The 26062-nt window shown below is 47.7% G+C and overlaps 2 protein-coding genes and 4 non-coding genes across 9 annotated transcripts in view; 2 read left to right on the top strand and 4 right to left on the bottom strand.

Moving 5' to 3' along the window:
• The window catches only part of LOC102943236 (zinc finger protein 883), a 2438435-nt gene that overhangs the window by 2169347 nt on the left and 243026 nt on the right, over positions 1–26062 (bottom strand). The window lies entirely within an intron of this gene.
• Positions 1–26062, top strand: part of LOC114020163 (zinc finger protein 501) — a 1907800-nt gene that overhangs the window by 1672711 nt on the left and 209027 nt on the right. The gene's annotated exons all lie outside the window — the stretch shown is intronic.
• On the bottom strand, positions 2500–2581 carry TRNAS-GCU. Its single transcript has one exon. It is a non-coding gene; the product is annotated as a tRNA-Ser (tRNA).
• TRNAV-AAC lies at positions 14381–14453 on the bottom strand. Its single transcript has one exon. It is a non-coding gene; the product is annotated as a tRNA-Val (tRNA).
• TRNAS-UGA lies at positions 17947–18032 on the bottom strand. The gene has a single exon. It is a non-coding gene; the product is annotated as a tRNA-Ser (tRNA).
• TRNAV-AAC lies at positions 25258–25330 on the top strand. The gene has a single exon. It is a non-coding gene; the product is annotated as a tRNA-Val (tRNA).

Raw genomic sequence — 26062 nt, 5'->3', positions numbered from 1 at the left:
GAATCACAGTTTGCCTTACGAGGTGGGTGAGGGAAACCTGTAGGTCCTTAGGTCCCTCCAGCATCTGATGAAACCATTTGTGGGAAAGGGTCTGGGGTAGCCGAGCAGGACAAGGAGAGGACAGAAGGGCTTGCAGCTGGTGTGGAATCCCCACGCCCCCAGTGGCCGAAAAGAAGCAGGGTTCAACCCTTTGTCAGCTTCCTGAGAGCGCAGCGCTGACAAAATGAGAGCTACGATAGGGGGCAGCTAAAGCCATGAGACCTGTGAAAATGAATCAGCCTCCCATCAGCTGGCATCAACTCCACTCTCTGGGTTTCTATCCCAGAAATACTGTCAGCTCAATGATTTCTTCCCCTGACAGAGCCTCCAGATTATAAGCAGAAGAAGAAGAAGCAGAGAGGACTACACTGGAGTAAAGGCAAGCAGAGGAAAATTGCTCCTCTGGTGATTTCTTTGTTTTGCTCCTGTGATGCTGATGGAGGCATAATTTGAGATTGCGACACCATGTCGTCCATTTTTTGGGCTTGGTTTGTGACACTGAGCACAGGGGATCCTTCACTCTCAGTTCTTGTCCCTTCAGGGCAATGGAGACTGAACCAGCGTCTGAGACTGGCGAAGTAGGAGCCTGAGAAAGCCAAAGCTGGTTGTCAGAAAGAAATGGCGCTACCTGGTCCTTTAAGTGGTGGGCTCTGGGGTTTTAACAGCTGAGTCGTGGGTTCGATTCCCACAGGGCAATGAAAGTTTTTAAACAAAAATCTCCATTCATTCCGCATTTGGAATTGGGAGCAAAAGAAGGCTCCTTATCCTTATCAACAAGGGAGAGAATGGCTTTTTTCTTAGCAAATATTTTTAAAGGGCACTGACTCGAGCTGCAGATCTCATTTCATTTGTATTTACAATGGAATGATTCTTTCTAGTATAGACAGAAACTCTTCAGCTCGCCTTGGATTCCACAGGAATGCTAGAAGCAATGTTGTCTAACTAATACCTGCCTTTTTTTCGGAGAACAGGAATATCTGAGTTTTCCATGGACATTTCCCTTCCAGCACCTTGGGCCTCATCCAACAATATAGGAAACTGACATGCAGTCAGATACATGGAAAGTTTCTCAGCAAAGGGTTCACTGAGCAGGCCAGGGGAAAAGTTTTGCCAGAACACGTGGTTATAATATCCCACCCTGACCTTAAATGGAAAGCAAGGAGATGACTCTCAGAGCACACAACCAAAGTAGGTAGGGCACCCACTTACGACTCAAACCCACCGATTATGAGTGTCACGTTCTACATTGTCAATGTACTGCGCCCTTCTCCCTCCACCTGTATATTGAACAGCTAAGCCTGCCTCCCCTCAAGCCATGTCAAGTCTCTTCTGAATAAGGAGCATGGAATTTACCCAACTAGGTGGCCTGAATGCACAGCTTTGGAGGATCTTTGAATTCCCTCCAACTTCTACCATAAAATGCTAAGCAGTTGGTTTTGTAATGTTAGTGGAGAGGTTGAAATCATAGAATCATAGAAACGATAGAAATGAGGCCGTTTCTTCAGGTAGAAGACAAGGATTGTGTCAGGAGGAAGCCCCATAGTCACCACTGTCATATAATGATGATATGGTTTGTACAACATGTGTCTTGTGAGGTATCATTGTAAAAGTAGTGATCTGTTGAACGTTAATACCTGGTTGGATGGTATATGCTAGCCTTGTCTGGGAAATGATGAAGTTTTACTCTGTGTACGTTATTGAAATATGTTATGAGGTTGGGAAATGCCCACCACCAGCCTTTCAGGTGTGACAATGGAAAAGCTAGGCTCGCTGCTGGCCCATTAAAGGTATCCACACTCCCAAGGTCTATCCCAGGAACCGTGTATAATGCAGACTTCTCCAAGATAGCACAGAGACAATGGACACTGCTTGACTCACATCCGAGCAAAGGAGCTTTCTAGAAAGTTGGAAGAAACTGTGAAAGAGGGGAAGAGACATCATGACTTGGCCTCGCTCCCCCACAACTCAACACCTGGCAACACATCAGGAGGACAAAGACTGAACTGAAATAATTCAGAGAGCAGAAGAGAATAATGGTAATCCATTCAAATCAAAGTCCCCAAACAGACTAGTATTGGTTTTTCAGAAGAAAATGTTCAATTTGGGGGATTTTGTTTTCCCAGTCAGACCTTGCTAAGGGAAGCAGAGAAAATGTTTGAGTTGCCTCCTTCAGAACAGCTTGGCCTAGACACTCTAGCTGTCGGTCACTGTCGTGGCCTTGCTGTGGACGGGGGCATTTTAATAATTTAGGGAGGTCCCAGGGTGAGATTATGAGGATGTTACCTTTTGAGATAAGATATAGAGAGCTAGACAATTCTTTCAGCACCACATTTCATTTAAAGCAGGGGACCTGAGTTCCTGAGAAGGTTTTTGTTTGCAGGAAGTATCATGGTTTGGTCTGTCATTGTACCAAAGGGGGATATGGTTGTTTGTAAAGGAAGAGAGAAGACTGAATGCCTTCGATGAGGATGGGATTTGAACCCATGCGTGCAGAGCACAATGGATTAGCAGTCCATCACCTTAACCACTCGGCCACCTCATCTGAGCTGTCAGAAAAGGGCACGAGGAGAAATCTAAGGCCAGCAGAGATAGGGCCAAGAAGGAGTTTTTAAATACTAAGCATAAGCAGGGTCTGAATCAGCTCCCCCCTCACATCTAGTGAGGAGCTGGGGGGAAAGACTTCAGGAACAGACCGTTTGCATAGACACGCCTACTCTGCCTAGGTACATAGCGTGATGGAGCCGCTTTGCCAGAATGACCCGTTTTGGCTGGTGTCAGGTTACAAATCACTTGAGCATTCAGTGAAATGAAATGTTCTTATCCTTCCTGTACGAGTGAAGCGCAGCAGAACATACCTAGTCCATGCTGACTGAGGGGCTAGGTGGGTGAGGAATACCTTTTATTGGACGGCATAGAAGTGATTGAGGACTTCACCTAAACCAGTGGTCCCCAAACTTGTGCCCTCTTATCCATGTCTGCGGCCCCTCGGAAGCTGCAGTCGAGAACCAGGGCTGGGAGTGGGGTTCTTGTTTCCTGGGAAGAGGGGTGCGGACAGGGGAAAGGGGGACGAGGCTGGGCCAGAAGCCGGGGGCCCAGGCTGAGGGTGGGGTTGGGGAAGAGCAGGGGCAGAGTGGAGCTGAGTGGTGCTCCCTCCCTGCCCTCCATGGGGGCTGGCTCAGGCCCTGAGGTGCCCCCATGAACATTCCTCTATGCCTCCCTAGGAGGCCTACCCCACATTTTGGGGACCACTGACCCAACTCGCTAAGCAGGGACTAGTGATGCCAAAGCCCAGGGAAAAGTAGAACAAGTGCAGGGACCCCTGCACTGGAACCATGGCCCTGCCCCCCCTTCTGCCTGCAGCCCCACCCTCTTCACGCCTTCCACCCATGGCCCCATCAACTACGTCATCTCTTTCCACCCCTTCCCCCACTGCCCCACCCTACTCGCTTCTTAACCCCCCCATGGCCCTGAGACCAGAGAAGCTCTGTGCCCCAGCTGCAGTCCCCCGGCCATAGCAGGGAGTGAGAGCACATCCAGCCCTGGGGCCGACATAGGGGAGAATTTTCCAGGGGCCTAATTTGGCCAGGGGCCCTAATCATGGGCCCCATTGGCCCATGTGGCAACCTGCCACTGCCCCCTTGGCAACACAGCTTTGGGGAGGCTTAGCTTCCCTGAGCCTGCATTACATGCCACCCAGGCTACCACTGCTCAGTGTGTGGCCAGTATCTCTGTGTCCTCTGCTGTTCGTGCTGGCCTTCGGGGTGGGCCACCCAGGCAGGCACCCAGGGCACCCGGTCATCAAAGGGCACCATGCAGCAGTGCAAAGATGCATTCTGCCAGTGTAGTGTCAGAATCTGCTTCCTGGGAGGGGTCCCAGATTTCTCCCTGCTTCTTCCCAGCTCAACCCCTCCCACAATGTTCCTCCGAGGCCCCATAGAGGGTTGCAGGGGAGCGAGGAGGAACTCGAAGTGTTCCATGCATCCTGGACACTTTCCCCACCTGGGCTGTGCTCAGAGGTGAGCATCAGAAGCTGCTTCTCTCTGCCCTCCCCTTCTACAGCCCAGGGGAGGAAAGTGACCTGGATGCAAGGAGCTCTGAAGTCACTCCTCATCCCCCCTCAACTCCCGCAGCCCCTAGGGGTGCCCGGAAGAGCAGCATTCCAGAGAGAAGAAGGCAGCAATGCCAGCTGCCCCATGCACACAGGTCACTTTCCCCACATGGGTGCAGGAGGGGTACAGCAATTAAGGGTGAAGGAGGGGAGTATGGGAGTTAAGGGCAAAGGGGACACAGTGTAGGGGTTAGGGCACAGGAGGGGCATGGGTTGGGGTGAAGGAGGTGCAAGGGTTGGGAGTGCAGGAACTAGGGGCAAAGGGGGAGTGGGGAGCCCACAGGGGCCTGGGGCAATGGGTGTGCCAAAGTACAAGTTTTGCCCAGGGTGCCATTTTCCCTAAGGCTGGTCCTGGTGAGGAGTTTCCCCATTGATAACATTTCTTGCTGGGAGGGGGAAGAAGGGAAAAGAGGTGTTTTCTCTCTCTTTCCTCTTCATTTTTTCCCATTCCTTCAATTCCAGAATTCTCCCTTGTATTTCAGACTGGGATTAAAGGCAGCTCCAGAATTTTCCTCTCTCCCTTCTGGGAAATCAAATTCAAGTTTTTACAAGGAGCTAAAGAAGCCTCAATTCCGCATCTGAATTAATGTCACATTTCTCAGTACTTGAGAAAAAGAAATGTCATGTCAATCCCAGGTGAGTCCACTCCAGTCATGCTGTAGGGCATTGCGTCACCACGTGGTCATTTCACTTCCCTCCTCAGTTTCACCCAGAGACACAATTTCCCTTGCACAGATCCATGAACAGCAAAACCTTTCTCTGTCTCTAGTCTGAGCAAGGGCATTCAACTGCATTGAAAACGTCTCTCCTGCAATGGCAACTGTCGGACAGAGGGGATGTGGCCACCTTCAGCCCTGACAGGGAGATATTCCCTCTCCTCTTTCTTCATGCTGCTGCTGTTATTTCATGAAACATGAACGATGGAATAAAAAGCTAGGTTTACTCCAGGGTGAGGAAAGAAAGGAGCCACCAACTCCCCACAAAATCTCAGTGACCCAAAGAAAACCCACCCCTGCTATTGGAGATACAACAGGAAAAGGGACTGTCTGAATTGTCAAAGCAGGGAGTGAACAATCTACAGCAAAATCATTAACCACAAACACACTCTAACCATGCTCCAGCCAGTAGGGAAATGGGCAGAAATTCTCGCTGTTCAGCCATGGCCACACTTACAGAACTGCACAGCAGCGAGTGTGCTGGGTAAGCTGGTCTGAGCAAACAATTGGAAATGACCTTTCAATGAGAACAGAACCATAGTGTAGAAAAGCCCCTGTATTAAGTGGTTGTGGCTGAGTGCTTAGGGAGCTGGCCTAGGAAACCATGAGGGTCTTTCTGTGGAGGTTTGGTTCTTGCCAACTAGGGAAGGCTGGTGTGTGGTGTCTTCATGGCTGTACTTTCAGTGCCTGAGCACCCAGGGAGCCAAGTCTAGTCTTCCTCTCAGGCCAAGGACAAGTCTACATTTCAAACATTGAGTCTACACTGCTGCAGCTCGGTAAGGAAGATGATCTGTGCCAGGGTTTCTCAAACTTCATTTCACTGAAACCCCCTGCTGCCAGAGAAATTTACTACATAACCCTGGGAAGGGGGACCAAACACCAAGCCCCTCCACACTGGGCCGGGGGGAGCTAAAGCTGAAGCCCAAGCCCTGCCCCACTGGGGGGAGGGCAAAAGCAAAGCTTAAGGGATTCAGCCCTGGGTGGCAGGTAATCAGACTTTTGGCTTCAGACCCAAGCTCTAGCAAGTCTAACGCCAGCCCTGGTGACCCCATTAAAACAGGGTCACGACCCACCTTGGGATCTTGTCCCACAGTTTGAAAACCACTGCTCTGTGCTGATAGGTATTACGAATTACACCTGATAGGACATGCACACAAATGCTACGAATTACACCTGGTTGGACACGCACAGTTCGAATCTAGGCTGAGGCACATAAACAAAGTCCACAACTGCAGAGTTCCCAAAAAACACCAAGGTTATTACGCTTGAGCATGGTGCCCCCCTGCTAGCCAGGAGGGGACCCCGAATACAGATTATACAAAGCTTATATACTTTTTAGCAAAGCATGTTGCCCTCGTGCACCGGAAACTTTAGCTAATAAACAAACCCTTTTCTTCTCTACCACCTATCCCTGCTTGGTGCATTCCTCCTGCTAAACTAGTATGTTAATTACACAGCATGGTCCTAAACCATGCATCAGTAACTTTTATTATCAGGATGGGAGGCCTCACATCAAAGGCCAGGAGATAGGGAGTTAGGGACAGACAAAGAAGAGATACCGGGAGTCAAGGCAGGCTGGAGACAAGGAGGAGGCTTTTCACAGGAATGCAGTATCTAAGGAAGACTCCTCCTGGTGCATGATGTGCTTGCTTTTAGACAATGGTGGGCCCCAAACCAAAATGGAGTCACATGTGCTAACTTTTCCTTAACAGTCCTCCCTTTTTTTTGTACGTCAGTAAGCTATATCGGGGCTAAGTAACCGTGCTGCAGGGTTAGCAACTGCCGACAGCACATACTGCAGCATTGTAGGCATACAAAAAACAACACAAAAGCAATAACAGCCAAAAGGATGAAATACAAAATACACTATCCCCAAGCCCCCACATCCGGTAGCCATGAGGTGAGCCAGTTCCAGACCTCCTGGAATCCGGCGCTGGTATTGTCGAGGCTGACGTGGTGGAATAGGGCTGCCTGTTGCTTGAGGAAGTGGATGTCAGTGTCCACACTATGGTGCTGATTTACAAATACACAACAGCTTGAGTTGACCAGAGCACAAACCCTGCCCTGATTTGCAAGAAGATAATCCAGGGCTAGGCGGTTTTGCAATGTAGTTTGGGATAGCAGAGTTACTTCAATTTGAAGGGCAGATAGAGCATCTGCAGTAGCATTTGCCATTAGTTTCAAAGCAGCTGAAATGTTAACTATAGCTTTTTCCAGCTCGCTTACTCCCAACCATGGCAGAAACCAACGCACAAAGGAGTGAAAGCCTCTGGGCTGTTGAGAAAGGGGGGTTAAAGGAATACTTCGTCGGTCCCTCCATACTAGACTGCGGATTTCTCCCCAGGTCAGGTTCTGGTGTACTGTCACGGTGGGTACTATAGCCCCTAAGGTACATGGACCACACCAACCTCCTGGGAGAACCTTATAGGATGTGTGATTGCATAAGCAATAGCAGCCAGACCCCTCAGGGACTGGCTACGGGTTCCTGGAGTAGGTGGAGGGGCCTCCCACACCAGAGCTGATTTGGGTGGTGTCCTTACACCCCACAAAAGTTCCTACAAAAACTGTATTTTCTATGCCCTTACGTCGTGACACACATAAAGCATAATTACCCTGGGCCACCATATCAATAGACCATATTTGGATTGTAATGTTCCAGTTAAATGTAGTGTTTGCCCATAGCTTAGTCTGGAGTGTTCGATTAGGGGGGATAGGTACCCCTACCAACGGGACCCCCTGACCCAAATATGTGGGGGTATGAGTACAAATCCAACACTGCATTCAATTTACACCCTGTTTGATAGCACAGGTTAAATTGAAGAAGCTATTGCCCTCCCATCCTTGTACTGGACTTGGGAATAGGGAGAGGAACCCCCAGGCAAACCCTACCAATGTCAGCATCCTCCTTTATACCATACAAAAAACAACACCACCAATGTAAGTAAATCCTGGTGGGCTATAAAGGTCCCAATGGCTGGAAAGCTTAGTCCATGAGTTGGTCGTGGTGTTCATTCATGAAGTGGCTCATCCAATTGCTTGTCAGGGTCAGGTGGGGGTCCCAGCGCCAACTTAACGTAGCTATGGTGGATTCAGGAACCTTTACCTGCAAAGGAGTGGTGGCAGATGGTGGGAGTAATGTTCGTGGCTGTAAGGCGTTTTTGGTATTCATACTTGCCCACAAGCACAGATTCCAGCCCCTGGAATAAACCCACCCCACCACTTCACTTCACATTCCCAAGAATACATCCCGCAACTTCCTCCCTGCCAATGTACAATGCTCCGTCTTTGCCACCAAGGCCAATTCTCAGTGTCTTTTGCAGTTAGGAATTCTTGGATCTTGGTGGTTTCAGCAGAGCAGGCTTTCCTTCTTCTCTCTTGGAAGAGTCATGGTTTTGCATTATACAGGGGAGAGGTTACTAGCACGTCACCCTGTAGTGCTTTGGTTTCTTTAGCCAATACTGAATGCAGGTTAGGTCTGTCGTGGACAAGGGATAGGTTACTAGCACTTCACCTTGTCCTTTTCCCTGCTGTCCAAAAGGAGGAAAATTAAAAAAAACCCAGAAGGAGGGACAGGCTGATCAGTAGTCGAAGTGAAGTTATCTCGAGGTGGAGGGGTCTTTTTGCAGTAAGAAGCATGGGTCCAGGCAGTCAGTCCTTGGCACTTCACAGCGGTGTTGGTAGTTAGCAGGACTTAATAAGGGCCTTTCCAGCATGGGGCCAGAGTAGTCTTTTGTAGATGGACCTTTATGTAGACCCAGTCACCTGGTTTTAACAAATGGCAGGTTTGCTCAGGATTCTTGAAGCAGGACTTCTTTCACCTGTAAATACAGAGACCTCACACATTTCATTAACGTCTGGCAATGTGTTGCAGATCTCACAGCTGCTTGGGCACATTCAAGCCCCCCCTCTTTTTTGGCTGTTAGCCAAATCCTAGCTGTGAGCAGTGTCCTTGGGCAGGCCAGTGTCTTATCTTTGGACCGAGCCTGCCAGCTACAGCGTTGAATTAGCTCGTTTTTTGGGGTTTTTTTTCTTCTTTCCTTCTTGGCTTTTATTAACCTGCAAAAGAAACTTTTACTTATAAACCTTTGTTTAAAAATGAACACATGTACATTGCCCATTATACAGCACTTTAGTCTTATTGTTCAACGTATGCCACATACCCCCTTCTAGGAAAATGACTTTATTACAGAGCTTTGGAGCAACAAGCCAGGACAAGCACACCCACTTTTGAGGAGTCCACTTGGTACAACCTCTGGTGTCCAATAGCTTTCCTCCCTCCCCAGCCCTCTGGATAGAAATTTGAGGTAGCCAGAAGGATCTCATCTATAAGATGGGGAGTGGGTTACCCTTTCATGTCATTGCTTCCAAAGACTGTTGGTGTGCAAATTTTAACAGCAATTTTTTTTCAATTAAAAGTTCTGGCCAATGAAATTTTTTTTTTTACTTAAGCAAATGTATTAAACTTGAGTATATCACATTTTTCTGATATTATCCAAACACTTTGTATTCCAAGTTGAATAAAACAAGTATCTGCATTTTGATTTAACCCTTCTATTTAGTTTTAAACTAAACTGTCCTATGAAAAATTAAACACAGCAATTCGGGCCACAAGACAAACACTACAAGACAGGACATAGAACACAGAACAGACTTCCTCTTGTGCCAGTAAATTCATGAGATGTTGAATTGCTTTTTAGCTGGCATCAGTTTTCTCTGATTTTTTGAAAGACAAAAAGAACATAGATCTACCCCTTCTGGGCAGTCAGTCATTGCTTAAAATATTTCCTTTTTATACAAATACCCTTGTTATTTGAAGGCAAAACAGAAGAATTACACATATTTTTTGTATTTGTTTCATAGGCAGCCCAGGTTTTAGTGGCTTCTACCTTATCAGTTAGGTCATTTACATTAAAACAAATGCTTTCCGGCTTGCTTTTGGATCCACAGCTTAAAGATTCTTACTTTAAAAAGGGCACAATAAACTTTACCAGACTTTTGATTGCCTTTTACTGTTAACTCCTGCTGTTAAACACACAGCGACCTGAAAAGGAAGACACCACCTATTGTAGCCCCTTGGAGCCTAGTAGGATATTCATTAAGTAGCACTGTATAATTGCATTCCTTTGGAAAAGGGCCCATTTTCCTTAAAATGGCTGCAAAGAAACCAAGAATTCTTTTTCTTTCCAGTATTTCACAAAGTTCAACTGCTTAATTCTTTCCAGCAACTACAGAGTTAACTTCTCACTTTCCTTTCTTAAATCACTTGCTTATTTCCCAAAACGACACCCAATTAACTCAGATTTTACCATTTCAAGTATTATTCCGGGATCTACGTTTCCCATTCCTGTAATTATTTACTCCTCTTTTTCCACTATGACCTCCACGTTTTCAACCTGTTTTCCAATCTCTCTCTCTGTTGCCTGCCCGCTTGGGCCTGATCCTGTTTTTCTCTCTGAACTGTCCCTTCCATGAGCACCAGCTTTGTTTCACTCACTACCAATTTAACAAGGAGCTTGGGCTTCTTAACTAGCCCCCCAGCCCTCCTGGTCTCTTCTCTTAAATATTCTCACTCACAAGGGCTACTCGAGTCCTCCCCCGTGGGGCTTGTCACCTGGACAGAACGCATGGCCAATTGGCAAGCAAGGAGGTCACGGGCATAAGTCAGAAAGCCCGAGGGTAAGCCGAAGGGGGGGCAGAAGCAGGAATAGCACAGAGCGGGGCTGGAGACCCCTGAGATGAATAAGAAAAGGAGGAGGAAAGAGGACATCCTTTCACATGCGCATAAGCCCAGTTGTCCCATACATACCAATAATCCATCTGGGCTGGAGCTTTGTTCTCCAGCCTTTTCCTAAGCACTGTTAATTTTTCCCCAGCAAAGGAACCATCCGGTGGCCATTCGAAAGGTGTTTGAGTTGTTAGTGCTGGCCACTCAACCTTGCACAAGATTACAGTTTTGTTTTTTTTTTAAGCTAACCCATGGGTACCAGAAATATTCTCCCAAATCTCGAGAATTTCAGCCAAAGGGTTCCTCTTACTTACACTCTGCCCAGAACCCATAATGGGCTACTAAAAGGACACCAAATGTGCCGCCTTATTGCCTAAGCGACGGCTCACACCCCCCCTCCTCGGAGTTCTCAAAGGTGAATTCACCCTGTGCTGGCTGGAGCTGTCCGAGAGGAGGAGTGTAGTCTCGCTTGTTCGGGCGAGCCTAGGGTCCCTTCGTGGTCACCAAAACTGCTTTGAATTACCCCGATACGACACGCACACAAATGCTACAAATTACACCTGGTAGGACACGCACACAAATGCTACAAATTATACTTGGTAGGTCACGCACAGTTCGAATCTAGGCTGAGGCACATAAACAAAGTCCACAACTGCAGAGTTCCCAAAAAACACCAAGTTTATTATGCTCGAATGTGGTGCCCCCCTGCTAGCCAGGAGGGGACCCCGAATACAGATTATACAAAGGTTATATACTTTTTAGCAAAGCATGTTGCCTTCGTGCATCAGAAACCTTAGCCAATAAACAAACCCTTTTCTTCTCTACCACCTATCCCTGCTTGGTGCATTCCTCCTGCTAAACTAGTATGTTAATTACACAGCATGGTCCTAAAGCCATGCATCAGTAACTTTTATTATCAGGATGGGAGGCCTCACATCAAAGGCCAGGAGATAGGGAGTTAGGGACAGACAAAGAACAGATACCGGGAGTCAAGCCAGGCTGGAGACAAGGAGGAGGATTTTCACAGGAATGCAGTATCTAAGAACACTCCTCCTGGTGCATGATGTGCTTGCTTTTAGATAATGGTGGGCCCCAAACCAAAATGGAGTCACGTGTGCTAACTTTTCCTTAACATGGGATCAAAACTCCTGTCAGTGTAGTTAATTCACTTCCCCAGGAGGTGGGAGCTATGTCAGTGGGCGAAGCTATGTCATTGGGTGTGCAAGTTGTGGTGTTTACTACATTTATGAAGTTTAATCAAACCCCATTATTAAAACCACCTGTGGTCTGGGAGTAGAAAAGGAGCTCGCTGAAGCAGGGTCTGTCAGCTGTATAATTAATTTTGCTGGGTGAAAACTAATTAAGGTGGTGGGATATAATTGGTTAAATAATCATGTTACAATATGTTAGGATTGGTTAGTTAAATTTCAGGAAAATGATTGGTTATGGTATAGCTAAGCAGAACTCCAGGGTGGGCAAATTGGAACCATATTTATCTAAAGGGGGAAATGGGAACAGGGACACAGGTGTAAGGCTCTGTGGTGTCAGAGCTGGGAAGGGGGACACTAAGCAAGGAAACTGGAATCATGCTTGCTGGAAGTTCACCCCAATAAACATCGAATTGTTTGCACCTTTGGACTTGGGGTATTGTTGCTCTCTGTTCATGCGAGAAGGACCAGGGAAGGAAGTGGGTGAAGGAATAAGCCCCCTAACAGCTATGCTGTGCAGAAGAACAAGACCCACGTCCAGTTGAGGTTCAGGAGTCTGATGAGCAAAGGCAACTGGCTGCAGGCTAAAGTCACCAGCATCTTGGCTCCTTCACATTCAACCAGCAGCTAGGACAAGGACATGGCATGAGAAGAAGACAGTGGCTCTGAGCAGGAATATAGCCACCAAGAAGCTGGCTAAAGCTGCCAAGATCCCCAGGAAGGCCACCACGCCCATGTCTAGGAATAATCATCAGAATGTGGTGACTGCAGGGGGGACCAAAAAGGCAGAGAAAAGCCCTCAAAAGGTGTAATCTGCCAAGCCCCAGAAGGCGGTCAAGATCCCACCTAAAATCAAGAGTGCAGAGCCAACTTCAAAGCACCCAAAGCCAGGGCTAAGAAGGTGCACTGAGAAAGAAGTGAAGAGATTTCTGTTGGGATGACTCCTGCTCCCCTAATGGCTCTTTTATGAATCACCATGGACCACCCAGAGAGATCAAAGTCCTGCAGAACAAACAGCCCCCTGAAAAATATAATGAAGTGGTGGCAGTGGGGGGAAGGGTTTCTCTTCCAGAGGGGAAGTGCTGTGTTTTGTGTAACACCTCCCAGGTGTGTGATGCACTGACAGGGCAGCTGCCTAGAGCTCCCACATGAGCTCATTCTCTTTGACCTGCTTCTCTTGTTATTTCAGAACCAGCAGGAGTGGGAGTGTGTCCCTGTCACTTCACCAGCTATAGAACAGGCTCTGTCTGCATCCCATCTTTGATTAATCCCACTTTTTAATGTGTTCCTATTGTGATACTTTCCCAGTTCTCTGCCTCATTCTAACATTCTGGTCAGAGATTGACTATGGGGAGGAATGGACTAGTTTGCATGACATTTGGTAAGTTGCCATAGTAGGTGATTGAAAATTCTGCTGGAGGTGGGCAAGAGCCTGTTACAAACATAAAATAGATGTCAACAGCCTCTGGAACAACTCTGACATCATAATCAAAAAGGCTAACAAAGGATGTGCTGTCGTCATCATGACTAAATTGGAATAGGAACAAGAGGCGCTAGGCAGCTCTCTAACTCCACATTCTACAAGCCATTATCCTCTGATCCCACTGAGGATTACCAGAAGAAATGACACCATCTGCTCAAGAAACTCCAGGCTTATTTACCCTGTATACTGGCACAGCAGTGAAGGCCAGAAAGGAGCAGTGGTTCTCACTGGAACATAGTGGTTCCCACTGCTCACAGGCAATTCCCAGGCCCACCACAGCACACTATCTTGATGAGAAAGGATCCCACTCGTCCTAACCTTTGCTTCTTTTCCTTCCACCCGGAACCCCGCTTCTTTTCCCGGGCTACAAGAAGCCATCCCTGGGATGCCAAGAGGCAGGCACAGGATTCTACCTCCCAGCAGCCAACCGCACTACCATGGGTTCGGCCCTCAGAAGGGATCCCAGTTGCTCACAGCCAGCCCAACCCCACCTCCAAAGCCATCAATCACACCCCCGGATCGGCCACAAAGGAGGAGTGGTTCTCGCTGCTCCATGTGTGGCAGGGAGCCTCTCAAGCCCATCACCGCACCCCCATCTTCGCCAGAAAAGAACACCGGCACACACAAACTCGGACTCAGCTTTGCTTGTCTTCCTTTCACCCAGAACCGTCCTTCTTCTCCTGGACTGCAAGTAGCCATCCCTGGGAAACCAGGAGGCAGGCACAGGATTCTACCTTCCAGCAGCCAACCGCACCACCCCTGGCTTTGGCAGAACGAACGGTGACGCTCTGCTAACCCCACTGAGGCACTTAGCTTCTGCCCTGCCTTCCTCAGCATGACTTTCCTCTTTTGCCCTATTCCTGCCTCACTCCCTCCTTTGGCAAGTCACGCAAAGGAGGGCAGCCAGAAGAGCCGGCCTCCATAGGCCAACGTCCAAGGGCAGAGGAGGCCAAGCCACAAGGCTCCAAAAGGCCTAGACCCTCTAGATTTCTCAGCTCATTTCACCACCCTCTGTCCGGTGGGGGTTGGGGTTATCCCGGGGACAGGCCAGTGCTAGAAGTAGAAGCGCCTTGCTGGACAGCTAGAAAAAGTAAGCCATCATGTTTCTGCCTGGTTTCGAACCAGGGGCCTTTTGCGTGTTAGGCAAACGTGATAACCACTACACTACAGAAACTCTGTCACAGAGCTCTGCCCCTCCCTTCAAATTCCATCCACTTGGCTGGCGCTCACCCTGGCACACACTGATGGGCAAACCTGGAGAAAGTGGTGGCAGCCCTTCGGTAGGTCAGCTGGTAGAGCAAAGGACTGGAGCCGGCACTCAGGAAGTCATCCTTACGTCTCCCTTGTGACTCCAGCTTGAAGGAGAGCTTCTTTTTCTTCCCCTTGCTGAGAAAGAGCAAGAGAAGAAAGAAAGCTCAGGTGGGCCAACTTGGTGCACAAGCCCACGCTGCTTTTTCCTGCTGCAGAGCCCGTAATGTGGGACTCATGGCGGGTAAAGGCACCGCTGCACTTCCAGAAAACAGCCCATCCCTGCACACAAAGGGACAAAACAACATGCCGAAGCCTGGGATTGAAGCAGGGACCTTTAAATCTTCAGTCTAATGCGCTCCTGGCTGAGCTACTTTAACAGTTACTAGGTTTCTGTTTGGCCTGCTGTTTCTCTGTCTGGGATGTTTTTGTCAGCCATGGCACACAAGAAGGATATCACTGTGTGTGGCCCACGAAGGCAAGATGATTTTTTGCCTGCCTTGCTCAGCTTGACTTGCTTCCTCCCCCCATTCCTGCCTTAGTTCCTGGGTTACCTGGTGGCTGCAGGCAACTGGGGCCTAGCGGCACGGGGAGAAAGTTGGGCAGCTGAACCCTGATGACAGGAGGCCTGCTGCCACTTGGCACCCCACCCTGTATTCCCGGCTTTACCGACTGGCCGCCAGGGACTTGGTGCCCAGCAGCAGAGGGGAAGGAGGTGGACAGAGCCACCCTTGCCTTGAAGCTCAGACTCATTAAAACTCATTAAAGCTCAGGCTGCATGGTTTAGAGCAGGGGTGGCCAACCTGAGCCTGAGAAGGAGCCAGAATTTACCAGTGTATATTGCCAGAGAGCCACAGTAATATGTCAGCAGCCCTGCATCAACTCCACCCCCCGAGGTCTCACCGCCTCCCACCCACCGACTGCCCCGCCAATCAGTGCCTCCTCCTCCCTCCCCGCACCGCCCGCTCAGCTGTTTCGTGGCATGCAGGAGGCTCTGGGCGGAGGGGAGAGGAGCGAGGGCACGGCAGGCTCAGGGGAGTGGGCTGGAAGGGTTGGAGTGGAGGCAGGGCCTGTGGAAGAGCCAGAGGTTGAGCAGGGAGGACCCCCGGCACATTGGAAAGTTGGCATCTGTAGCTCCAGCCCCGGAGTCAGCACCTATAGAAGGAGCCGCATATTAACTTCTGAAGAGCCGCACGTGGCTCTGGAGCCACAGGTTGGCCTCCCCCAGCTTACAGCAATCTGATGCCTCAAACAATCTGTCTCTCCCAAAGTGTTGGATCTGCATCCCCAGAAGGCTCCTGCACTGCCTCCCCCTTTTCACAGTCTAGAGAAAGGAGCAGCATCAAGGGTTAGTGATGAGCGACAAGGTACAATATGGGGGCAGAGGCTTCAGGATCCCAGAGTGTTTGCCTGTCTGGGGCATTTTGAGTGAGATCTCAGAGACACATTGTAAGGCAGAATCCCAGGAATATATATGAAAGGAGCATAGGGCCAGAAGGACGTAAGAACGGCCATACTGGGTCAGACCAAAGGTCCCTATAGCCCAGTATCCTGTCTTCCCATAATGGCCAATGTCAAGTGCTTCAGAAGGAATGAACAGAACACGTAATCATCAAGTGATCTATCCCTTGTCGCCCATTCACAGCTCCTGGCAAACAGAGGGTAGGAACACCATCCCTATCCATCTTGGCTAATACCCATTGATAGGCCTATCCTCCATGAATATATCTAGTTCATTTTTTGAACGCTGTTATAGTCTTGGCCTTCACAATATCCTTTGGCAAGGAGTTCCACATGTAGACTGTGGGTTGTGTGAAAAAATACTTCTTTTTGTTTGTTTTAAACGTGCTGCCTATTCATTTCATTTGGTGGCCCCTAGTTCTTGTCTTAGGAGAGGGAGTAAGTAACACTGCCTTATTTACAGGAAATGGAGAATTACTGTCCTTTCACCTTTCATTTTGTTGTTGATGAAAGATGGAGCAGTTACGGGAGAAGTCCCAGAGAGTGGCACCGTGGCAGAGCTTGCCAATAAACCTGCTGGATAAAGAGCAAGTTCAGGATCCAGTATCCAGTGCTGCCTTGCTGAACGTGCCTCCTCTTGTAACCTTTTGGTCAATCTTTTGTGTTAACGGAGAAACCCACCTTTGACTAGCCATACACGTGCTTGCAAAAGGAACAGGTCTTTTTGCTGACAAGTGTTGAAAGGAGGCATCGGATGAACATGGAAACAAGGTACAGGTTGCTGTAACCCATCTTGCAGGCACGGCTGTTGAATCTGGGCTGCCTCCTACAATACTGTGCTCATGACAAGTAGCAAAACCCCTCCAGGTGGTGTGATCACTTGGCCAACAACATGCAGAGACACACTATGGACACACTATGGTCCATGTTAAAGAGCTTTCCCTCAACCCTCCCGCTTCCCTGGTTCTTGTCAGGCAAGCAGCAAAAGGCCAGAAGTCCAAAGCGCAGACAATGCGATGTTTATTGGGGTTAGTTTCCAAGCAAGCATATTTCGGAGCCCTTCACACCAGTTGGGCTTATCTCTATACGCCAATAGAGTCTGTTCCCCAGTGTTCCCTTCCCAGCTCTCATGCCACAGAGCATTTACCCTGTATCCCCCTTCCCAGCTCTGACGCCGCAGAGCCTTGCCTGTGTCCCTGTTTCCCGTTCCCCCCTTAGCAAGCATGATTCCAATTTCCCCTCCACTTCCTGTTTGACCCCAGTTTATATAATAATATTCTCAGCTATACCTTAACCAATCGTTTTACTGAAATTTAACTAACCAATCCTAACATATTGTAACATAATTCTCTAACCAATTATATCCTACTACCACAATTAACTTACATCTAGCAAAATTAATTATACAGGAGACAGAAACAATTAGCGAACCAGACAGATTAACAATAGAAAACTGGGGGGCATAAAGACAAAACATACAGAAATGAGGGTTTCACAACCACAACCATCGATAAGTGATTTCTTGCCAGACAGGATGCTGGGAAACTAAGTTTTCTTTAACCATCTTAAGATCTGTTTCTTTATCTAGTGGTGATCGGCACTCTCTGGACAGGATCTTCTTCCTAACCGCTCAATACCACCTTATTTCGGTGTGTCTGGTTTGGGATGTGACAATGTGACCGTACACTTCCCAGCTTATAGCTGCCCCTGCTGCTTAGCCAAAGGCCTTAGCCTAAGAACAAGGCCTCTGACTATCCTAGTGAGAGCAGGCCCGTACACAGGTGGACTGTGATTTTGATTCTTCGTTTTTATACCCCTGTAACTAGCTAAGTGATAAAAATACACCTAAGTGCTATAGTAGTCTCACATGTAGATAGAGCGAGGCCAGAGCTGGCTCCAGTTCGCACTGTGGATGCTCACACACAAAAACAACAGCGATGACAACACACTAACGTTTCTGTAGTTGACAGGATTTGAACCTGCGTGGGGGGGACCCCCACAAGGGATTTCAAATCCATCGCCTTAACCACTCGGCCACAACTACTTGAGGGACAGCTGCTTAGCTACACTATGATTCTGTTCTCACAGAATTGTCACTTCAAATTGCTTGCTCAGACCAGCTTCCCCAGCACAAGTGTGTCCATGGCGGAACAGCGAGAATTTCTGCCCATTTCTCTTCCGGCTGCAGCATGATCGGAGTGTGCTTGTGGTTAATGACATTGCAATAGATTGTTGCTCATTCCCCACTTCGACAAGTCAGACAGTCCCTTTCCTATTCAAATCTCCAGCACATCTTTCCAATAGCAGGGGTCAGGATTTCTCTGGGGCACTGTCAGGGATGCAGGTAGCTACATCCCCTCTGTCTGACTATTGCCATTGCAGGAGAGAAGGTTTCAATGGAATTGAATGCCCTGGCTCAGACAAGAGACACAGGGAGGTTTTACTGTTCATGGATCTGTGCAAAGGAAATTGTGTCTCTGTGTGAAATTGAGGAGGGAAATGAAACATTCACGTGGTGGCGCAATGCCCTAAGGAATGTGGGTGAACGACCTGGGCTGAGAAATGATTTAACGGGTTTGTGTCAATTTCTTGCCCTGATTAAAAACTATGGCTAAAAGGCAGCCCTTGTTGTGTAACCCTTCTGTCAGGCCAAGTTGATAGCAGCAAGGGCCGGGTTCAGTACACAGGGGTTCCCTCTCATTAAAGCAAATGCAAAACTGGCTCGAGCCCCCACCCAGTGACCCGGGAAAATCTAACACACCCTCTGGGTGCCTCAAAGAGGCAATACTTCCCCTCTCGCAAGCACAGAGTCTCGGTGTAGCAGAGAATCTTTAATAACATGAGGTAAACGACATCAGCATTAAATTGGGGAAACACCACAACTGGTGTTCATTAATGAAACCATGAGCAAAGACCCATCCCAGCAAATTGGGCCACATCCTTTCCCTCGGGTTCTTGAGTCCCAGAACCCAAACGTCTCTTGAGTCCTGCAATCCACAAATCACCCAAAGTCCAAAAAGTCCAGCCCCAGAGTTCAAAAGTTCATCTGCAGAGTGTTACTCCCCAGTCTGGCTAAAATGTGCCTGTGTGTGGGGGAAAGAGGTAAGGGGCACCTTACGTGTCCTGAAGCTGACTGCCCCACAGGGCTCTGCTCTGCTCCACCACGACCGGCTCCGCTCTGCACAGCTCGCCCTCCACAGCTCGCCGTCTCACGAACACTCCGCTGGCTCACGAACGGCTCCGCTCTGCACAGCTCACCTCGCCGTCTCACCAACGCTCCGCCAGCCCATCCACAAACACCACCACTGCACTCTAGATCTTCCGGCTCCCCACTACTTGACACAGTGCTCAGTGATTTCAGCTCATAATAGTAGGAGCCTTAGTGCTGGTGCACCATAAGGCCAAGTGAATTTAGCACACTGCCTGCAGCAAGACTCTTGATACACCCAAAATTAGCTCTGACATTCCACCATGGAGGGAGGGAAGTGCAATTGGTGTTTCAGGCCCTCACAAAGGGGCCCACACCACCAGATACTAATGCCTCTCTCAAGCCTCTCTCAATTCACAGAGTTTTGGAACCCATGTCCCTTGCCTAGCGAGTGCTACTTAGTTGATGGTGAGTCCCTCCATCATAACAAAAGGCCAAGTACAGTTCCAAGCACAGTTCCCATAATCAGAGTAATAACAATTTATTCTTCCCGCCCAATAATAGAGACACTGGGGATCCCATAACAGCCAAAGTGACCATTTGGGCAGTTATGGCCTCATTCTAGGCGGGGTGGGTGTGCCTGTGCAAATGAGATCGGCCCCTGAAGTTCTTTTCCACAACTTGCCACACCTCACCACCAGATGTCAGGGTGGAGCTCATCCTGACTCTTCTTACATCTGTTAGTACTTGCACCTGTGTAGGGACACCCGGGTGGATATCAAGTCCATTGCCTTAACCAGGGGTAGTCAATTATTTTATCAAGATCCAAATTTCTTGGTCAAGGTATAGTCATGGTCTAGATTCCAGAGAAAATAATACACTGATGATAATAAATATATGAAAAATTTTGCAATCACTATGGGCATAACTGTGATGATTGTGTCGTGTTTCACTCTATATCTTGTGTCACCGCCTTTCCCTTTATCCTTGTCGTTTACCAAGGGTAAAAACTAAACAGACACAAGGGAGTGTTTGTGTTCATTCTTGCGAGCTACACAGGATTTGATGTTGCTGCTTTCAATCCTCCGGCTCTTCCGGGACAAGGAACAATTCAGGCTGTCACTGAACTGAAGGAGGGAGATCATTTTTTGACAGGGACAGGGATGCCTCCTCTTAAAGGTGTTTGGCCGGCAGCCCTGGTTCCCAGGTCTCTCCTGAGGGAAGAAAGTTTTGATGCAAAATACTAAAACTTTTACGGGAGAGGAGAGAAAGTCAATGGCCAGATGATGGGGCCAGTCTGAACCACAACATGGTTCTTTCACGTGGGATGACTCTGAACACTGACTGATCTCCATGCCCTTGGATTTGAAGAGATGTTTAGTTTTGCACTTGGTAGACTACAAAGCTGAAGCAATATTATGGATGGAGACACGATGATTGAAGTGTTATTGAATGTTGTAAAAATTGGTAAAAACACTTGGCTTAAACTTGAGCTGCCTGTTATTAAAGGCTGGTTTCCCCACGTCAGTTCCATCAGCTCTTCTAGTATTGCTCTGGGTTCCCTCAGGCCTCGGTGGGAAGTAAAGGGAATTGTCCAGTGCTGCCCTTGGCTCCAGGCTGATTTTTCCTGGGAGGGGACGTGGAACTGATTTGTTTGCTGTTGAGAAGGGAGCCAGGCCAGTTCTCAGGGAACGAGAACTCCCAGCATCTTCCCAGCCCAACCCAGGCTGCTGCCCTGTCCCAGCCTCTGTCCCCCTGGGGGCCCTGCATGTCTGACTCGAGAGCATGCGGGGAGCAGCCGCTGACGCAGAGGACAGCCTGGGCTGGGCAAGTGCTAGGAGCTCAGCACCAGAGGCCTATACTGCCTCCCTCCCCAGCAGCAAACAATCAGTCCCCACCCCCACCCTGGGACAGCAGCCTGGAGTTAAGGGCAGCACCCAGTGGGGGTTTCTCTTTTTGCCGCTACTGGGGTGAGCAGGGACCTGGGGGTGTTTCTAGCAGAGGAGTTGGAACTGAATTGGGGAACCAGCTTTTAATAACAGGCAAAAAGAAAAGGAGTACTTGTGACATCTTAGAGACTAACCAATTTATTTGAGCATAAGCTTTTGTGAGCTACAGCTCACTTCATCGGATGCATACTGTGGAAACTGCAGAAGACATTATATACACAGAGACCATGAAACAATACCTCCTCCCACCCCACGCTCCTGCTGGTAATAGCCCATCCAAAGTGACCACTCTCTTTACAATATGTATGATAATCAAGTTGGGCCATTTCCAGCACAAATCCAGGTTTTCTCACCCCCCCCCCGCTTTTTTCAAAAAAACACACACACAAACTCACTCTCCACGTTCAGACAAATCTTGTTGCAAATTTATTTATAACATAAAAGAATTCATAAGTAAACGGGCAGGAATTGTTGGAACTCTTTTCTCTTAGTGTTCCCCGCCATAGAAAGAAAAGGCTTTTTGGCTTTTCGTGATATGGGAATCAGATTCGTTTGCTGTTCAGAATCAATGTGCACACAAGCCTGTTGTGTTTCATTTCTTAGGTTACATCGCCATCATGTGTCCATTTCCTTCCCCTCCTTTGGCACCTTTAATGACTAACCAATTTATTTGAGCATAAGCTTTCGTGAGCTACAGCTGACTTCATCGGATGCATACTGTGGAAAGTGTAGAAGATCTTTTTATACACACAAAGCATGAAAACCTCCCCCACACACAAACCCACTCTCCTGCTGGTAATAGCTTATCTCCTTACAATGTGTATGATAATCAAGTTGGGCCATTTCCAGCACAAATCCAGGTTTTCTCCTCCCCCCACCCCACTCTCCTGCTGGTAATAGCTTATCTAAAGTGATCACTCTCCTTACAATGTGTATGATAATCAAGGTGGGCCATTTCCAGCACAAATCCAGGTTTTCTCCCCCTCTCTCCCCAACCCACTCTCCTGCTGGTAATAGCTTATCTAAAGTGACCACTCTCCTTACAATGTGTATGATAATCAAGGTGGGCCATTTCCAGCACAAATCCAGGTTTTCTCCCCCTCTCTCCCCAACCCACTCTCCTGCTGGTAATAGCTTATCTAAAGTGACCACTCTCCTTACAATGTGTATGATAATCAAGGTGGGCCATTTCCAGCACAAATCCAGGGTTTAACAAGAACGCCTGGGGGGGTGGGGGGTTAGGAAAAAACAAGGGGAAATAGGTTACCTTACATAATTACTTAGCCACTCCCAGTCTCTATTCAAGCCTAAGTTAATTGTATCCAATTTGCAAATGAATTCCAATTCAACAGTCTCTTTGAATTGAATACACATCGTAAGGTAGATAAGCTATTACCAGCAGGAGAGTGGGTTTGTGGGGGGGGGGGAGAAAATCTGGATTTGTGCTGGAAATGGCCCAACTTGATTATCATACACATTGTAAGGAGTCTCTACGTAAAAGAATAAATGGACACAAATCAGATGTCAAGAATTATAACATTCATAAACCAGTCGGAGAACACTTCAATCTCTCTGGTCACGCGATTACAGACATGAAAGTTGCGATATTACAACAAAAAAACTTCAAATCCAGACACCTGCGAGAGACTGTTGAATTGCAATTCATTTGCAAATTGGATATAATTAACTTAGGCTTGAATAGAGACTGGGAGTGGTTAAATCATTATGCAAGGTAACCTATTTCCCCTTGTTTTTTCCTACCCCCTCCCCCCCCCCCCCCGATGTTCTTGTTAAACCCTGGATTTGTGCTGGAAATGGCCCAACTTGATTATCATACACATTGTAAGGAGAGTGATCACTTTAGATAAGCTATTACCAGCAGGAGAGTGGGGTGGGGGGAGGTATTTTTTCATGCTTTGTGTGTATAAAAAGATCTTCTACACTTTCCACAGTATGCATCCGATGAAGTGAGCTGTAGCTCACGAAAGCTTATGCTCAAATAAATTGGTTAGTCTCTAAGGTGCCACAAGTACTCCTTTTCTTTTTGCAAATACAAACTAACACATGTGTTACTCTGAAACCTTTCCCTCCTTTCTGTGCAAAGCACTGGTATTTTGCACAGTAAAGGTATTTCCTGAGGAGGGAAAGGGAGCTGCATTCACTTAATGAGCAATCACTAGAAAATGAACATAAGAACAGCCACGCTATGTCAGACCAATGGTCCAGCTAACCAGTATCCTGTCTTCTGACAGTGGCCAATGCTAGTTACTTTTGAGGGAATGAAGAGAACAGGGACTCATCAAGTGATCCATCCCCTGTTGCCCATTCCCAGCTTCTGGTGACAGATTAAACCCATTAGATGAGGCCTCCATCCCTCACAGAAATCATCTCCCTTCTTCAGGTAAGGGATATCCTGGATCTTTCCTTATCCCTGAAGAGACCAAGGATTGGAATCTGCTGTATCCAGCCACTTCTGTACATAGCAGGAACGAACACAAAGAGTTCCTTTAGAAGGAGCTGTCTCCTTCCTTCGCAGGTTAGATTTTTCTATGATTTTTCTTCCTCCCACACTTTTCATCACACTTGGAGCCTGACTCAGTTCAGAGCTGAAATGCTGCCTCCTTGAACACATTCAAGAAAATGTCTGTGCTATGGAGAGAAATGGGATTCAGACCCCCTTCTCTACAGGAAGCTAGAGCTTGAATACATTGAAAGACATTGTGCGACCCTCTGGGTAGGTGGGAAAAGAGAAGCCAGCTCAGCACATGATGAAACTGAAGCCTAATTCCTCCAGGGAAAGGAAAATCTCTTTCTTCTCTTTGTCCTAAACAGCCCCCTTCCTTGGATAACCCTTTCCTGGGATCAGAATGGATGGGGAACAGCCGTTTCTGAGGATTAATTTCACATCATATTTGGTGTTGATTCATAGATTTTACAGCCAGACTAGATCACTATGTACATCCGGTCTGACCTCATTCGTAACAGAGTCCAGAGAATTTTCCCCAGTGACTCCTACATCCACCCCAACGTCTTCTGGTTGAATGAGCACGGTTCATTCAGAAAGTCATGATGTTTGGATGTAAAAGGTGTGAAGTGATGGGAAAACTGGCCCTTCCTCCTAGTTTAAATTCTTTAACTCCTACATCTAGACAATAATACTCAGCTCTTTACTGACCATAAATGAAACCCAGGTCTCGCTAGGGTTGATCGAAGAGGTTTTTCTGTGCCGTCAGCACGGTTGAGTGGTCTAAGGCACAAGACTCTATATCTCAAGTCAGTGTTCTGGTCTCTGTATAGAGATGTCTGTTTAAATCACACTCCATTGGCTCATTTCAATCAGCTTCGTCACATGGAGACACAGAAGCTGGAGAAAGCCTAGTATGGCTGACAAAAATCTGTGTGCATGTGTTGCCGGCACCCAGTGCCGAGAGGCTGAACAACAGCTTGAGTTGGTTCGTTACCCGGGGTGCTACACCCAATAATCACAATGGGGTGGAGAAGCAGAAAAGTTTATTTGAAGCTTCAAATAGGTACAGGGAGATTTGAATCTCAAATCCTGTACACAGAGCAGGAAGTTACACAGGCTTTTATACATCCTTTTTCAAAGCATACTTATCCAATAGCAAGCTGCCCCAAGTATCCATATAGCCAGCCAATCCAGTTCCCAGCTATTTCCCTCATTCTCTGTATCATTTGTTAAACTATACATAAAGCTGCTTTATTCAGCATTGTTCTTCCATATCTGCCTTGTTTGGCCTTGCTTAGTTTCAGGCAGTCTGACTCTGCAGCATATTGTTGCAGATTCTCAGCAGAACTGCTGTGAGTGCCTCCAGCGGGGGGGCCAAGGACACTTGGGCCTAGTACGCAGAGCTGCTGCGAGTGCCTCCAGGCGGGAGGGGGGGCCAAGGACACCTGGGCCTAGTGCGAGGGGGCTTCATCGACACTCGTGGTCTTCCATCCCCTCGAGTTACCTAGTGGCCATGCCCCAATGTCCCCAACACATGCATTCCCCAGTGGTTAGAATTTTGTGCTCTTACTCTCAATTCCCAGTTGGGGAAGGACTTTTTCTAACAAAAATTTACTTTCCATTCTTCACTTGCAAGTCAAACAAAAAATACAATATTTTCCCCACCCCAACACCCCAAAAAGGGCCCCAAAATTGACAGTAACTGGTTTCTGTAGCGTAGTGGTTATCACATTTGCCTAACGTGCAAAAGGTCCCTGGTTCAAAACCAGGCAGAAACAGTGCTGCTTTCTCTCTTGTGGCTCCTGTTGTCTTCTTTTCATCCAACTCCTTTCTCAAATACATCCATAGCTTCTATGCTTTCTTCCTCGTTGTTTTTTTTTCTTTCATGAAACTTGAAGTTCAAAAGGAGAACGTTAGCCAGCATATTGAGGGACGGAATAGACCATCATTTGGGAGATTGCCAGCTACATATCAAATCTGAGCATAGAAGAATCCCAACCCTTTGTCCTGCCTAGTTACCTCCCAGCCAGCAGTGTTCCCCCTCGCTTTTGTTTATTTTGAGCTAACCACAAACAGCCTCGTGTACCCTTTCCATGTCAGAAAAATCTATTTCCTGATGATCACATTTCCCCTCCTTTCCTAGCTAGGCAGGGTTGTGATGTGAGGAATCAGAACATAATAATTGGAAATCGCTAGCCTAGTCACGGCGTAATCATTGTGGAGCTTAAACTTTGTTCTGTAAACCAGCTAATACCTGTTATCTGCCCATGTATTTTCTGTTCCTAGACCAAACACTGCCTTGTTGGATCCGAGTTCTCCGGAATTCTCAGCCGTTGTTTCTGTGGGGGATTGGCTCCAGGCCATTCAAATGGATGGCTATAAGGATAACTTCACAGCTGCTGGCTATACAACATCACTTTTCCCTTTCTAAATAACGTTTTTCCCATAATATTTTTTAACACTCAACCGCTTGCTCCTCTTCAAACCATGTTAACACAAGCTCTGAGCTA

This window comes from Chelonia mydas, chromosome 28, assembly GCF_015237465.2.
Source record: "Chelonia mydas isolate rCheMyd1 chromosome 28, rCheMyd1.pri.v2, whole genome shotgun sequence".
Taxonomy (NCBI): domain Eukaryota; kingdom Metazoa; phylum Chordata; order Testudines; family Cheloniidae; genus Chelonia; species Chelonia mydas.
This window is presented reverse-complemented; position numbering and strand designations above follow the sequence as displayed.